At 30.4% G+C, this 14,729-nt stretch overlaps 1 protein-coding gene across 8 annotated transcripts in view; it reads right to left on the reverse strand.

The window, feature by feature from the left end:
- The window catches only part of LOC107436894 (zinc finger protein rotund), a 318,292-nt gene extending 304,329 nt beyond the window's left edge, over positions 1-13,963 (reverse strand). For all 8 annotated transcript variants that reach the window (XM_071184141.1, XM_071184140.1, XM_071184145.1 and 5 more), the window contains exon 1: positions 12,473-13,963. The gene's annotated coding sequence lies outside the window, so the exon portion shown is untranslated. The remainder of the gene's footprint in view (positions 1-12,472) is intronic.
- Between the last annotated feature and the right edge of the window lie 766 nt (positions 13,964-14,729).

A 14,729-nucleotide genomic window follows, 5' to 3' on the forward strand; every position in this document is an offset into this window, starting at 1 on the left:
GGTCAGACATATCTAATTTAAACTATGATTATTTATCAATAGATATATATTAAATTAACCGAATTTTTATTATGAAGTACTATCATTGCATACATTACAAACATTTATTATCAAGCACGTTTATTACATATTTAATTACTGTGATTTGCAAATACTTATGCACAAAAATTGTTTCTTATAGAATTAATAAACTACGAGACACAACAAACATGACACTAATTGCCGTATCTAATCAAATTTATCTCACACTACTTCAATTTTAAGTGGAACTTTTTTATCAATAGACTTAGAAACAGTGTGTAAAATTAACGGAATAATTGCCAATTGATTATAGGAGAAACTATTTTATTATCAAGTACCATAGTTTATCAGGGGTCTGTTCAGACATTCCGTAATAGGTCCGTTTTTGTAAAATTGTGAAAAAATTGCTCGTAATTTGCGAATATAAAATGAACGTTATGTCACATTCTTTCAACCAGGGTCCGCTTTTGTGAATTTGTGCAAATAGGGTCCGTTATTGCAAAAAAACTTTTTCAGGGAGTTAAATTGTAAAGACATACAAGATTATGCTCAACACAGTAAAATTATAGCTAAAAAAATTTAATTTTAAGAAATAAACAGCAATTGCAGCTGCTAAATTAGCGATTCAACATATAAATATTTGGTATTTAGCAGGGGTCTGTTTAGAAGAAATTTGGGTCCGTTAACGGACCCTTCACAAAATATCTTTTCATAAAAACGGACCCTTCACAAAATATTTTAACTTAAAAACGGACCCTTCACAAAATGATTTTTCTTTTAATCGGACCCTTCACAAATTTGTTTATCTTCATTATTATTTTNAATTCGTATCAACTAGCCACCGATGGCAGGGATCTGTCCAGACATTTTGTGAAAGGTCCGTTTTTTGTTAAATTGTGAAAAAATTACTCGTAATTGATGCATATAAAATAAACGTTAAGTCACATTCTTTCAATCAGGGTCCTGCTTTTGTGAATTTGTGTAAATAGGGTCCGTTACTGCGAAAAAACTTTTTCAAGGAGTTTTTAAATTGTAAAGACATACAAGATTATGCTCAACACTGTAAAATAATGATTAAAAAAATTAAATTTTAAAAAATAATCAGCAATTGCAGCTACTAAATTAGCGATGCAACATATAAATATTTGGTATTTAGCCTATACTGCTGAACGCAGAATATTCATTTCGGACGAATAAAGAAAGAAACGTCTGCTGAAGACAAAATTTAGTTGGTTTACATCTGTCTTTCACCCTCCCCCTTTCCTGGGAAGGGTTTATTCGATTAACAAAACAATAATGAGGATAAACAAATTTGTGAAGGGTCCGATTAAAAGATAAATTATATTGTGAAGGGTCCGTTTTTAAGTTAAAAAATTTTGTGAAGGGTCCGTTTTTATGAAAAGATATTTTGTGAAGGGCCCGTTAACGGACCCAAATTTCTTCTAAACAGTCCCCTGCTTATATTACATACTTTTATTATTCACTAAGTTCATATTAGGTACTGTTATTTGCAAGTACTAGAATCGTTCTAGAATGTATGTACTAGAATCGTTCTATATAAAAATAGTTCATGACAAGACAGAAATCAAATACTACCTCTGTTGTATCAAGTTAGCTACACTCGATTTCAACCTCTGTAATGTTATTGAAGAAACAAAGTAAAATTCAGTAATATAAGTGATTATTTCAAAAGCAAAATTAAAGTTAAAGAAAATATGAAGTCGGTCAAATCAAATTTAAACCAGAACTATTAACAAATAGAACTTGCAATGAAATAAAATGTTTGAGGCAATACAGTGAAACATGTCAAGTTGACCACTTGCAAAACCAAATTTTTCTTATTCAATAAAATGAATCAAAACTTTCGTAACTCGATCACATGTCTATTTCGTATGTTGACCAGTAAAATAACAAAAATGTCTAGAGGAATTGTTGAATGCTATTGCAAACCTTTCAGAAGGTGATAAGAAGAAAAAATTAAAAAGAAAAATGTCTACACTATTATAAAAGTAGTAGAATACTACCGAGGTATTGAAATAATATTAAAAACAACCCAAACCTAATAAAAAGGTTCGGAAATACACAACTAAATTTATTTTTAAAAGTTAAAATGAATGAACTGTTAAATTTTCGCTTTGTCTAAATGCTGTTGTGTATTGATATGATAAGACATTTTAAGTAACTAGCATTTATTTTGTCAGTTAAATGACTAACAAAATATGCATATTTGTTTTTCTTAAAACTAATCTGTTTAATTTATGCTTTGCAAAAAAGTTTTTTTCTTCTTTCGTTCGCTAAACAAAAGTCGAATTTAGAAAATCATACTAATTTGAAATTTTAATGGTAAAAAGGTTTGCTGTTAAGAAAATTGCTTTGTCAGGAGATCCATACTTTTAATTCCAACTTTTGCTTATTTTGCTACATCGTATAAACTTTAAAGCGAATGGAATTTATGTCATGATGATTTATTGTAGCAGCCACTATGTAAAGCTTCATAACTCTCCCTGGACTGGGGTGTACAGTGCAAGAATAAAAAAGAAGCACCTTGAATAACTTTTGATCTAATGATCGGATCATCACGTTTTAGAACTCAATCTTAATTTTTCGAGGGGGTAACCACGAATATGCTAATTAATTAGTGCAGAGGATATTTTAAGCTACGAAAAAAACGCACTTTCTCTGAATAAACATACATTTTTTTAACGGATTCTAATTTCTGACGCCCTAATTATAGGGGTAAGAGCAATCTGGGAAATATTGTCCCAATAGTTTGGTTAGGAGAACGGTCCAAAGTTTGGACCCCTTAATTTTAATTTCACTTTTTACGTATTTCGATATGTCTCGAGAACTTTTTAAGCGAATTGAATTGACAATTTAAATTTCTTTCATTAAATAAAATATGTTATAATAATTATTATTTTACCTAGAATTATAGTAGAATAAAAGATTATTATAATTGCGTGCAAAAACTTTTTTGATTCACTTATCAATTTCTCGAATTACAGCAAAATACGCAAAAAGTAAAATTACCATTAAAGGGTTCAAACTTTGGATCGCTCTCCTGACCAAACTATGGGGAGCATATTTCCCAGATTGCGGCTAATCCCTATATTTATGAGGTCGAAATCCAAATCCGTCGGGGAAAAAAGCATGTTTATACAGAGAAAGTAAGTTTTTGTGTCTGATTTCGTTACTTAAAAATATCGTCTGCACTAATTAATTAGCATCCTCTCGAACCTTTAGGATTGAGTCCCAGAATGCGAAGATCCGATCATTAGATCAAAAGTTATTCAGGGTGGTCCCTTTTTTTTTTTTTTACCCCACTGTACAACTGTTGTGGTTAAAGCATCGTACAATCAACTTTGTGGTCTTTTGTTCGAATTCAGCTGGCAGCCATTGAATCACCTCCCTCTCACAAATTCCTCGCTCAAAAATGAATATATGCTGTTTAATTATGAGTACATTGAGTTTTTAAATTTTAATATTATTTGTTACGAGCTATTTTGATACTTTTTTGCTCGATTTTGAGAATTATTACTTTTTTTTAATTAGTATATATAATTTTTTTTCATTCTGTATGTAATTAACATCATTCAAGATAAATTGCAAGTTTTAAAATTATTTCGGTAGCATTTAATTATAATTTTATTTTATATAATAATATATAAGAAATATATGATAACATGGTATGTCAAAATATTACTATCAGGGGTTGGTCCAGACATTTTGTGAAAGGTCCGTTTTTCGTGAAATTGTGAAAAAATTACTCACATTCTTTCAACCAGGGTCCGCTTTTATGAATTTGTGCAAATAGGGTCCGTTATTGCAAAAAAAAAAAAAAAACTTTTTCAAGGAGTTTTTAAATTGTAAAGACATACAAGATTATGCTCAACACTGTAAAATTATAATTAAAAAAATTAAATTTTAAAAAATAAACAACAATTGCTGCTTCTAAATTAGAGATGCAACATACAAATATTTGGTATTTAGCCTATACTGCTGAACGCAGAATATTCATTTCGGACGAATAATGGAAGAAGCGTCTGCCGAAGACAAAACGTAATTCGTTTACATCCATCTTTCTTGTTTTCTGCCCTGGGAAGGGTTTATTTGATTAATACAATAATAATGAAGATAAACAAATTTGTGAAGGGTCCGATTAAAAGAAAAATCATTTTGTGAAGGGTCCGTTTTTATGATAAGATATTTTGTGAAGGGTCCGTTAGGCGTTTACGGACCCAAATTTCTTCTAAACAGACCCCTGACTATGTAATAAATAATTATAATGAAAACCACTGAACTATCTTCCTCTTTAAATTATCCACCTGTTTATGTTGACCGCTATACAATACATCATAGCAATGTATCACAAGTGATCAACTTACATAAATTGCATTGTATAATAAGGTACATGTTCAAAAAGTGCAGGAGAGTGGCTGTAGCTTTAAAATTTGTTATGGTCGGCTGCAAAATGCCAACAATTTTTTAGGGTGACGGAATATAATAATGTGGTACTAAGCTGATCCATATCATCGTGCTTCATTAACTTGTACGATAACGACATAAATTGTATGGCTTGTTAAACCATGTTATAATATGGTTCAATTTGAGTGGAAACAACACTTTTTTAATGATTTCAAATACTTTGAGCCATATTATGGTTCAAAATAACGATATTATAGTTCAACTTGTTTGGAAACAGGGTTCAACTTAACACTTTTATGGTTGCAAATAATTTGAACCATATTATGGACACTTTTTTTATGATTTCAAATAATTTGCACCATATTTTTGTTCAAAGTACCAGTACTATGGTTCAACTTATTAAGAAACAGGTTTCAACTTAACACTTTTATAAATTCAACTAATTAGCACCGTATTATGGTTCAGAGTAACGATATTATGGTTCAACTTGCTTGGAAACAAGTTTCAATTTAACACTTTTTATGGTTGCAATTAATTTGCACCACATTTTGATTCAAAGTATCGATATCGTAATTCAACTTTGAAACGATTTTTAGGCACAAAGTTACGTGCAATTTTTAGCTATAAATTTTAGGTACAATTAGGTTGTTTATTTTAACAAGAGTTTAAATGAGGTGATTTTAAAAGAAGAAAGAAAAAAAAAGGTTTTGTAAGCAATTTCTTAACGCCATCTTCTAAAGCTAATTTTCTTAACTTCAAAATAATTTTGAAGAACAACTTAACGCAAAGTTTTATTTGCTCGAGGTATTGGTAATCATTAACATTCATCTAATAAATATGATTAAATAATTATTGAACTAAAATGTAAGGATTACTCAACAAAAGAAAAATACGTACACTCAGATTTCTAAAACAATGTAACTTACTTCTTCTAATTTAAATGCATAACCATTTTATTTAATATTCCATAAAGATTCGAAATTTTCAAAGCTAATTTCTCTTTCCTTGACGATAATGATCTTGAAAAAGTAGACCTAACATCTTTTTATAATAACAAGTTTAAATTAGCGTATTCGAAAAAGTTACCATCCATCACGTTCTCTTACAATTTCATATTCGCTTTTAACTAAATCGAGTGACTTAAAATTTTGCAAGCCTATAAGCTATGACAAACAAACGAAAAGATCCTTAATAACCCAACCTATTGAGTTAATAGATGATGCTGAAACAATACCATAACTACGGAAGAAAACGATGCTAAGCTATTAAGTCTTTTGTTTTCTCTATTTCATTCTCGAACGTGTCGGGGCTATTACCTACTGTATATGTAATGAGGTGAGGATATGATGAATGAGTCAGTTTAAATCGTTATTATTATTTTTTTCGTACGAAAACCACCCAAATGGAATAATTCTTTTGGCATTTTCTTTATTTTTTATGGGGGAAATCATGAGATGAGGATTGTTTAAGAAGAAATAGGAAGTGATTTTAAAACACCAGTAGAATCTTCGAATCATGTTTTTTTATTTATTTATTTATTTGTTTTTTGTCAAACTAATATTTGTGTTTTTGCAATAATTTGTTTCTTTGAATAAATATATTTATTAATATGAAACAGCTACGTTTACTGGCCACAAACACTCATAAAAAAAATTCCTGAATTTTCCCCGAATGATTTTATTGATTTATTTTGATTTTTGTAAACAGTGGCATAAAGTTTATTATCAATTTTCCAGGTAAGCCTTATTTTTATTACATAAAATATGTATATAACAAAACACTTAAACTCTGAAAGCAAACAAATTTTAAAAAATTATTACAAGACCAGTTTTACTGAAAAATATTGGCATTTTCCAAGACAATTAGGGTATTTTAATTAAAAACATTCCCAAGCATTTCCCTGACACTTCACACGTCGATATAATTCCCTGATTTTTTACTGTACACCCTTATTTCCCTGATCCTGGGATTGCCGTGTTAAAAGCACTTAAAATACGAAGAAAAAAAACTAACAATTTTAAGTATCAATAGCTTTTAACATATCAGATGATTACAAAAATTCCTGTTCAAATTTGAAACCAAATGAAATGCAACTAATTTTTATGCATTCAAAAAAAAACTATTTATTCATCAATAATTTATTGGTTAAAACGGACTCTTCACAAAATATTTTATCGTAAAAACAGATCTTTCAGAAATGATTTTATGGCAAAAATTCCTCTTCACAAAATATCTTTCATCATCAATATTTTTTATTTCAAAAATTCCTTTTTAACTAGATGTTTCTTTAGAAAAACTGAGTCGTTGGCGACTTGTTCACGAAAACTGGAATTTATTTTCAATTGTACACTGTAAAAAAAATTCCGGATCAAATTACGGTATTAAGTACCGGCACTTTGGGTGCATCGTCCGTAAAATCCATTTTTACCATAAAATATTATACCACAATTTTTACAGTGATATTTATTTAATTCGGTGATGTTACGTTAATTATTACTGTAAAAGTTGCAGTCAGCAATATGTCTCTATATATTTCTTCTGCGGGGAGGGGAGGGGGTAGGTATGATTTGGTTGCAGTTTTCACCAAGGAATTGTTAAAGCTCGCTTGAAATTCAGACATTTTTTTTAGAATTCAGACACAAAAAAACATCTTTTTTCTTTTTTTAAATTGTAAATTTAATTGCACAAATATTGAGTGAAAATTGTAATCTTAAAAAGGGCTGCGTCTCTACATTTATAAAATGTGTGGGGGGAGGGGCTCAAGCTATATCTGCCCTCCAACGATTCCGTGGTACCCAATCTATAATGTACTTAGAACATTATTATGGAACATACGGGACTTAATTGCAAGAGAAGCGTCATTACCTCAGCGGTATATAATAAAAACAAACACATACACAGCGGTACCACAGTTTCAAATTCACTATCAGTAGTTAGAAGCGAAAATAACACAAAAATATGTTCATTTAACGTTTACTGAATTCAAATTAGCCCACTTATAAGGTGTATCATGGGTCTGTCCAGACATTTTGTGAAAAGTCCGTTTTTCGTGAAATTGTGAAAAAATTACTCACATTCTTTCAACCAGGGTCCGCTTTTATGAATTTGTGCAAATAGGGTCCGGTTATTGCAAAAAACTTTTTCAAGGCGTTTTTAAATTGTAAATAGATTACAAGATTATGCTCGGCACTGTAAAATTATAATAAAAAAATTTAATTTTCAAAAATAAACAGCAATTGCTGCTTCTAAATTAGAGATGCAACATTTGGTATTTAGCCTATACTGCTGAACGCAGAATATTCATTTCGGACGAATAATGGAAGAATCGTCAGCCGAAGACAAAACTTAATTCGTTTACATCCATCTTTCTTGTTTTCTGCCCTGGGAAGGGTTTATTCGATTAACAAAATAATAATGAGGATAAACAAATTTGTGAAGGGTCCGATTAAAGGAAAAATAATTTTGTGAAGTTAAAATATTTTGTGAAGGGTCCGTTTTTATGAAAATATATGTTGTGAAGGGTATATGTGTGAAATATATGTCCAAATTTCTTCTAAACAGACCCCTGTGTATATACTACTTAACTCTAGTAAGGCATATAAAAATTACAAAAATACTTATAAAATTACTATTAAGTAAAAAAATTAACATTTAAATAAAAGTACTAAATTAAAAATCATACAGCACTGAAATTTTATACTTCGTCATAAAATGAAAAAATTAAACTGTTTACTTAGAATTCGTGTCCTAGTTTTTTGTTGAATCAGAGCTAGCCCTTATCGCATTTTTAACTTCCTGCATTTAAGCCACTAAAAATTCTTGCTTTTCATATTTCGGTTAACGTCATTTAGCTTTTCTATAAAGAGAGATGATTAAGCTTTAGAATAGCTTGTAGGAAGGGTGTAAGAAGATATTTCTTTTTTTTATTTCTTGTTTCTTACAATTGAGTTTTTTTTTCTTATTTCTTGCTTTTATGATTCTTTAAGGTGTAGAAAAAATATATCGTTAATTTGTTGCAAATCGTAAATTTAGTCGACTAGTCTGGAAGAGGCAGACTGAGAAAGCCTTGGCCTGCACTAGGCTGTAGTGCTGTTAAAGAAGAAGTTGCAAAACATAAATTTTTTCACTCAACCGTAAGACAGTGATCTCGATCATGAAATCGTAATAATTACGAATAATTCATAATAGTTGGCACCACTACATGCATATTAACCTCAGCACTAGATTTAAATATTTCATTGTTATTATCATGTTAGTTATATCAATCATCCAGTATCAATCGTTATTATGATGTCAGTAAAAACTCATAATCAATCAGTGATCAGTATTAATCGTTATTAAAATGATAGTACAGAATTATTAATTTATCATTATCACAATTATCATTTTTAAAGCTATAAATTAATTTATAGTAATATTTTCGTTACTATATAATGTTTAATAATAATGACCATCTATTTGTATCAATCAGTATTAATTCTTATTTTGATGTTAGTACAAAATTATATAATCCATCAGTAATCAAATCGATTAACATTAATCGTTATTATAATGCCAGTACAAAATTAAAATACTGCAGACTTATTATAATTATCAAATTATTAATGACAATGATTATCATAATAACAATCAGTATATCAATCAATATTAATCCTTATTTAAATGTCAATGAGAAAAGATAATTAATCAGTAATACAATCAATCAATATAAATCGTTATTATGCTATCAGTAAGAAATTAAAATTTCCATCATTACCTTACTATTAATTGATTTATCAGGAATAAAAATGGCTGCAAGAGCACATATTTCTTGCCAGTGGTCATATTATTACCTTTATTTTGCAAAATATATTTTATTACCAATTTAAAAAATGGATGTTGTTGTAGGCTTTTCACAATTTTCGACGAAATTTACTTCGACACCATAATCACAAATAAAGAGTTGGAAGCCAAATAAAATCAAGCTAGCATAAGCATTAATAATAAGCAGCACAAAAATTTTAAATTTTAAAAAAAAAGCAATCCAAATTTTGTGGGGTTATGAAAGTAAACCCTGGAAGAAGAAAAAAACACATTTGACTTATGGGTAGCCAGTGATTACTTTTTATTTCTTTTTATTTTACTTTTTATTTCTTACACAACTTTTTATTTCTTTCAATTCCATTATTTCTTAAAATTGAAATGGAGAATTTATAGCCAATACGATCCGAAGGTACGTTGAACTTCCTGAAATACATTTTAATTTCTTTTAAAATAATTTTGAAAAAAATCACATTTTTTTATCAAATTTTAAGCGAAGAATTTAAGATATTAATTTCAATTAAGACTTAATTTTAAATAATTAATATTTATTTCTAGATACAAGGAATTCTTTACACAGTCGATATTTATTAAAATGCATAATACTGTATAACGTAACAGTAAATTACTTCATAACATTATGTAATAATTATAGAGGGCCCCGCGAATGATAAATCTGCGAGAGAGTGACGTAAATTTAGCCAAATCAAATTTGCCTATAAACCCAATTAATTGCCACGATTAAAAAAATAGTTGCTATTCTTTTAAATTTTAATTAATCTTAATTTTTATAAAGTATATATTCGTATAGTTTGTTCATTTTAATTCATTTATTACGTCTAAACATAGGAAGCATCTGGCAAAAATCACTGGAATTCAGGGGTGTGGCAAAAAAAGCTGGACAAACAATTCTTTATTCTACTTTATTAAAAATAATAAAGAAACAAAATTTAGCAAATAATAATTAAAGAAGACTTTTATTAAAAAATAAACTCAATTGTTTTCAAAGAGGTTACCTTTTTAGTTTAATTTTTTTAGTTAGACAAAAAGAAATGAATACACAAATAGAAATTAGTAAACTTCCACTCTAGGATGCAGTGACTTTTTCCTAGTTTTATTTTTGCAGCATTATTTACTCTGTACTCGCTTAAAAAAGTTGACTTTGTATTTTCCCTTAATCATAATGATTACATTCTCTATTAATTGTAGTAATTTGCAGAATTAAAGTCAAATACAGATGTGATATAAAAAAATAATGAAGTTTTGTTTCATTGTAACCTCTTTCATTTTTAAAAACAGCCCAATACTTGATCCTACAATGTTGTTTTTTCTTGGGGGGGGGTGATTAAGAGAAAAGCACTGGGGGGGGGAATTAATCAGTTTTTTGTTGAGGGGCTAACTATAATGTATCCATCCACAACTTTAAGAAGATCTCCTGCAAGTATGTTATGACTATTAATCAGTTTTTGTCCATAGACTAACTATAATGCATCATCCTGCAACAACTTAAAGAAATCCTGCTAATATGTTATGACTATTAATCAGTTTTTTGTCACTAGGCTTACTATAAAGGTATCCATCTACAACTTTAAGACCTCCTGCTAGTATGTTATTACTGTTAATCATTTCTTTGTCCATAGGCTAACTATAATGTATCCTTCTACAACTTAAAGAGGGCCTCCTGCTAGTATGTTATGACTCTAAATCAATTTTTTGTCGCTAGGCTAACTATAATGTATCCTTCTACAACTTTAAGAAGACCTTTTGCTTGTATTACTATTAATAAGTTTTTTGTCGCTAGGCTAACTATAATGTATCCTTCTACAACCTTAAGAAGACCTTTTGATAGTATAACTATTAATTAGTTTTTTGTCGCTTGGCTAACTATAATGTATTCTTCTACAACTTTAAGAAGATCTCCTGCTAGCACGATACGACAGTTAATGTTGCTAGGCTAACTATAACGTATCTTTCTACAACTATAAGAAGACCACCTGCTTGTATGCAATGACTATTAACCCCTAAACGAAATAATTATAATTTTTTTTTTAAAAAAAAAGTATTACTGTGAATCACAAACTACCTTTAATTGCTTAACCCATAAATAAAAAGTAGTAAATAGACCTCCAAAATATCCAAAGCAATGAAGACGTAAAAATATTTAATATTTATTTACATTCATTCTAATAAGAAATGAGATTACCCAACCCTTTATTTATCTTAACTAATCAAGGAAGTTCCTTCGTAACTAACAGCCAATAAGTGAAAAAATAAGTGAAAGGCTAAACATGGTTAATTCCTTTAATAAATGCTAAATGTTAATCATTCTGTTTGGATTTATGAAATCTACGATGAAACTTGTAACATAAAATAAATACATAAGAAAAGAAAGCCTTACGTAGAAGAATCACTTACAAAAAGGTAGAAGAATCACTTACAAAAAGGATCATTTAGATCGTTTTTATAAGAGAAATTTACAATTAAACTTAAAAAATTATAATTAATAAGATAAACTGTCAATAAAAAATAGTTTTAGAAAAGATAAGTTTTAGCACTAAAAGCTAACAAATAATATAAACATCGAGATGATAAAAAACAAAGTATTTCAAATTAATTAATATGTAAATAAAACGATACAAAGCATTACATAAAACAATAAAAATTAGAATAAAAAGCGATAAAAAATTATTATATAAAACGATAAAAATCATCTCTTTTTTTAAAAAAACTCTTCAGAAGATCCAAATCAATAAAGTTGAAAAATTTAATTAAACATTTTCAATTTAGTTTAAATTACAAATAAATTAACGAATAACAATTTTGAATTAAATAATAGAAAATCTCTTTCAATTAAATAGGGAATTCGATAAATAAAGACTTCAGAAACGTAAACAATATTAAAACAACTTGTTCCAATTTATCATATATCCACTTTTAACTGTAATTGTAATTAAATTTCAGAATACACTTACAAATGCTAATCACATTTTAATAACGAAACTAATGGGGAAATGACACTTTAAACGCAAAATTAGATAATGTCTAAACAAAATAAAATCACTAACAAACGATAAATTTAAATAATTCCGAATTTAAAAACAAGCTCTGAAAGGTGAGAACAAACGATAGGTGAAAGACGTATTAATATTTCCTTTTGAAGAACATTTCCGAAAACGATAATTTATTCCATTAAGAAAAGAGCGGGAACGTAAAAGGGTTTCCTTACCTTTCTATTTTCGAATTCATGCGAGCATCCTTAATTGCATTTCCACAATCCTTCACTCAACTCCAGTAGAAAGGCTTTTCCCTCGAAGCACGTGGTCTTCAGCGGCCTTCATTAGCGTCAATTGCCACTTAAAACAGAAGGGAAAAAAATTCTTTTAATTACTCAGCTGTACCGCTAGAGAGCGTGCATCGTCGCGCCATGGCAACACAAATTATGATCTCGCACGTTTCACAGTTTTGCCTCTTCCAGAAAGTTTTGTTTTCTGCCGCCGCTCACGCCAAGATAGTTTTCTTGAAGCTGAAGAAGTCGACCGTTGGATGGGAGGAAAAAAAATGGCGTGTGAAAACGATTTTTTTTTTCTTCTTTTACCTCCCCTCGTTTAATCAAAAAGGGGTTTGTTTTCCCGGAGCTCTCCCCGCGTTTTGACACCTCATTAAGAAGTTAATTAGTCCGTTTTACGAGTGAGGGAGTGGAGAGGAGTTTGGTTGTTTTTTATGCCACTTCTTCTTTCTCTCTGCTCTTTCTTTTTCCGCAGACGATCGCGGGAAAAACCGTCGGAGGAAAGGGGCACCTATCGCTCGAATTTTTTCCAGGACGCGATTTCGACTGGTACTTCATCCATTTCTGTATCCCTCTGTGCTGCAAAGACGACGAGGAAAGAAAAGAACATTGGGACGGGCAAAAAATCCCTCCCGTTTCCCCCCTTTACCCTCCCCTACCCCAGGCAAGAGCTAGACGCAGGTTGCGCCTCCAATCAATAAAGTAGAGGTTAGAGAGGGAAGAAAGAGGAAAGATGGAACGAATGGAAGCGTAGAAGAACGAGAGAAAAAGAAAAAAAAATGAACTAAAAAAATATAAAAATCCGAGGAGGGAAGGTTTTCGAGGAGAGGGAGGGGGACTTAAACCGGGCGGGGAGCACCAGGAAGGCTGCTAGAGAGAAGCAGACTATAAGAGGGGTGGGCTGTCAGTGGGGAGGGTGGGCAGAAGATATTGACTGGCGGGCTGTTGCTGCGCGTTCCTACTGCAGAGGCCGGGCTAGACAGATCGATGAAAAAAGTCGCCTCTGTTAGAAAAAGAGAGACGCCACTTTTTCGAACCTTTTTCTGTCGAAGGTTTTTTCCTTTCCTCCGACTGGTCTCGTTCTTTTGTTTTTAAGAATTTTTTTTCCCCTCTACTCCTAGTTATTTATTCATTTTCGACTTCTTCCTCGTCCAGAATCTTTTTTGGCGATAAGTCCGATTTGTAGGCGAAAAAAAAAATTATCTTTCCACCCCCACTGGGGATGGAAAGGGATTCCACCAACGTTGTTTGTGCGGACTTTACCGTTCGCCAAATAAACAGACTGAGAGGTGGGCGAGAGATGAACGAATTGAGGGGTGAGGGGAAAAAGGGCGCGAAAATATTTTTTTGGAGAATTTTTTTTCCCTTTATTTTTTTGCTCCCTATCTACCACCAAGGTCAATAACCCACGCGCGTCGTCCACTGAATGCCAAAATTCCAGAGGCAGACGATGCAGACGTGATTGAGAGGCAACAGACGATAGTCCCCGGATTACTCCTGGCTGAGCGAATGAAAAATAAAAACCGGGAGACTGTTTTATTCTACATGTTTTTAAAAATAAGAATCAAAAGGTAGCAGTTGTATTTTCTACCAAGTAGCTAAACTGGATCCTGAAAATCTTATCATACTTGCGATCGCGTCTACTTATCTTTTTCGGATAAGCTGTCATCTTTTCATACGGTAGATTTCTCTTTAGTTACATTTATTGCGCCTGCATAACCTGTTGTAAAAGAATTTGTCTTATACAAAAAATTTATATCTCTTGGGAAATGAAAGATGTGTTAAAAATAAATAGTCAATTTCTTCCCATCTTCCATGAAACGAAATAGAATGAATATAAAACAAACGGCATTATCTGAAGATAAATAAATGACATTTTGGGCAAGAAAATAAAATTTTCGATCTGGTATTCATTTTTTGATCCTGCTAAAGAGTTCGGTAAGGATGATTTGAGTCATTCACAATCATGAATCTAAATAAGTTTTCACTGCCGATAATCATCCTTTATTTGATATGTCTAAGGCATTGATATTCTCAATACATCGTAAGGATATATTTTAAATTGTCTTTATCATGATATTGAAAAAATTATGATATTTACAGATACATAAATATATTTTTCAGCTCTAATCTGATTCAAAATAACTATTTAAATTTTTAAAAAAAATACATTCGGACTTCTATTTAACGATTTTCC

The sequence above is a fragment of the Parasteatoda tepidariorum genome, chromosome 8 (genome assembly GCF_043381705.1).
Source record: "Parasteatoda tepidariorum isolate YZ-2023 chromosome 8, CAS_Ptep_4.0, whole genome shotgun sequence".
NCBI classification, from domain to species: Eukaryota; Metazoa; Arthropoda; class Arachnida; order Araneae; family Theridiidae; genus Parasteatoda; species Parasteatoda tepidariorum.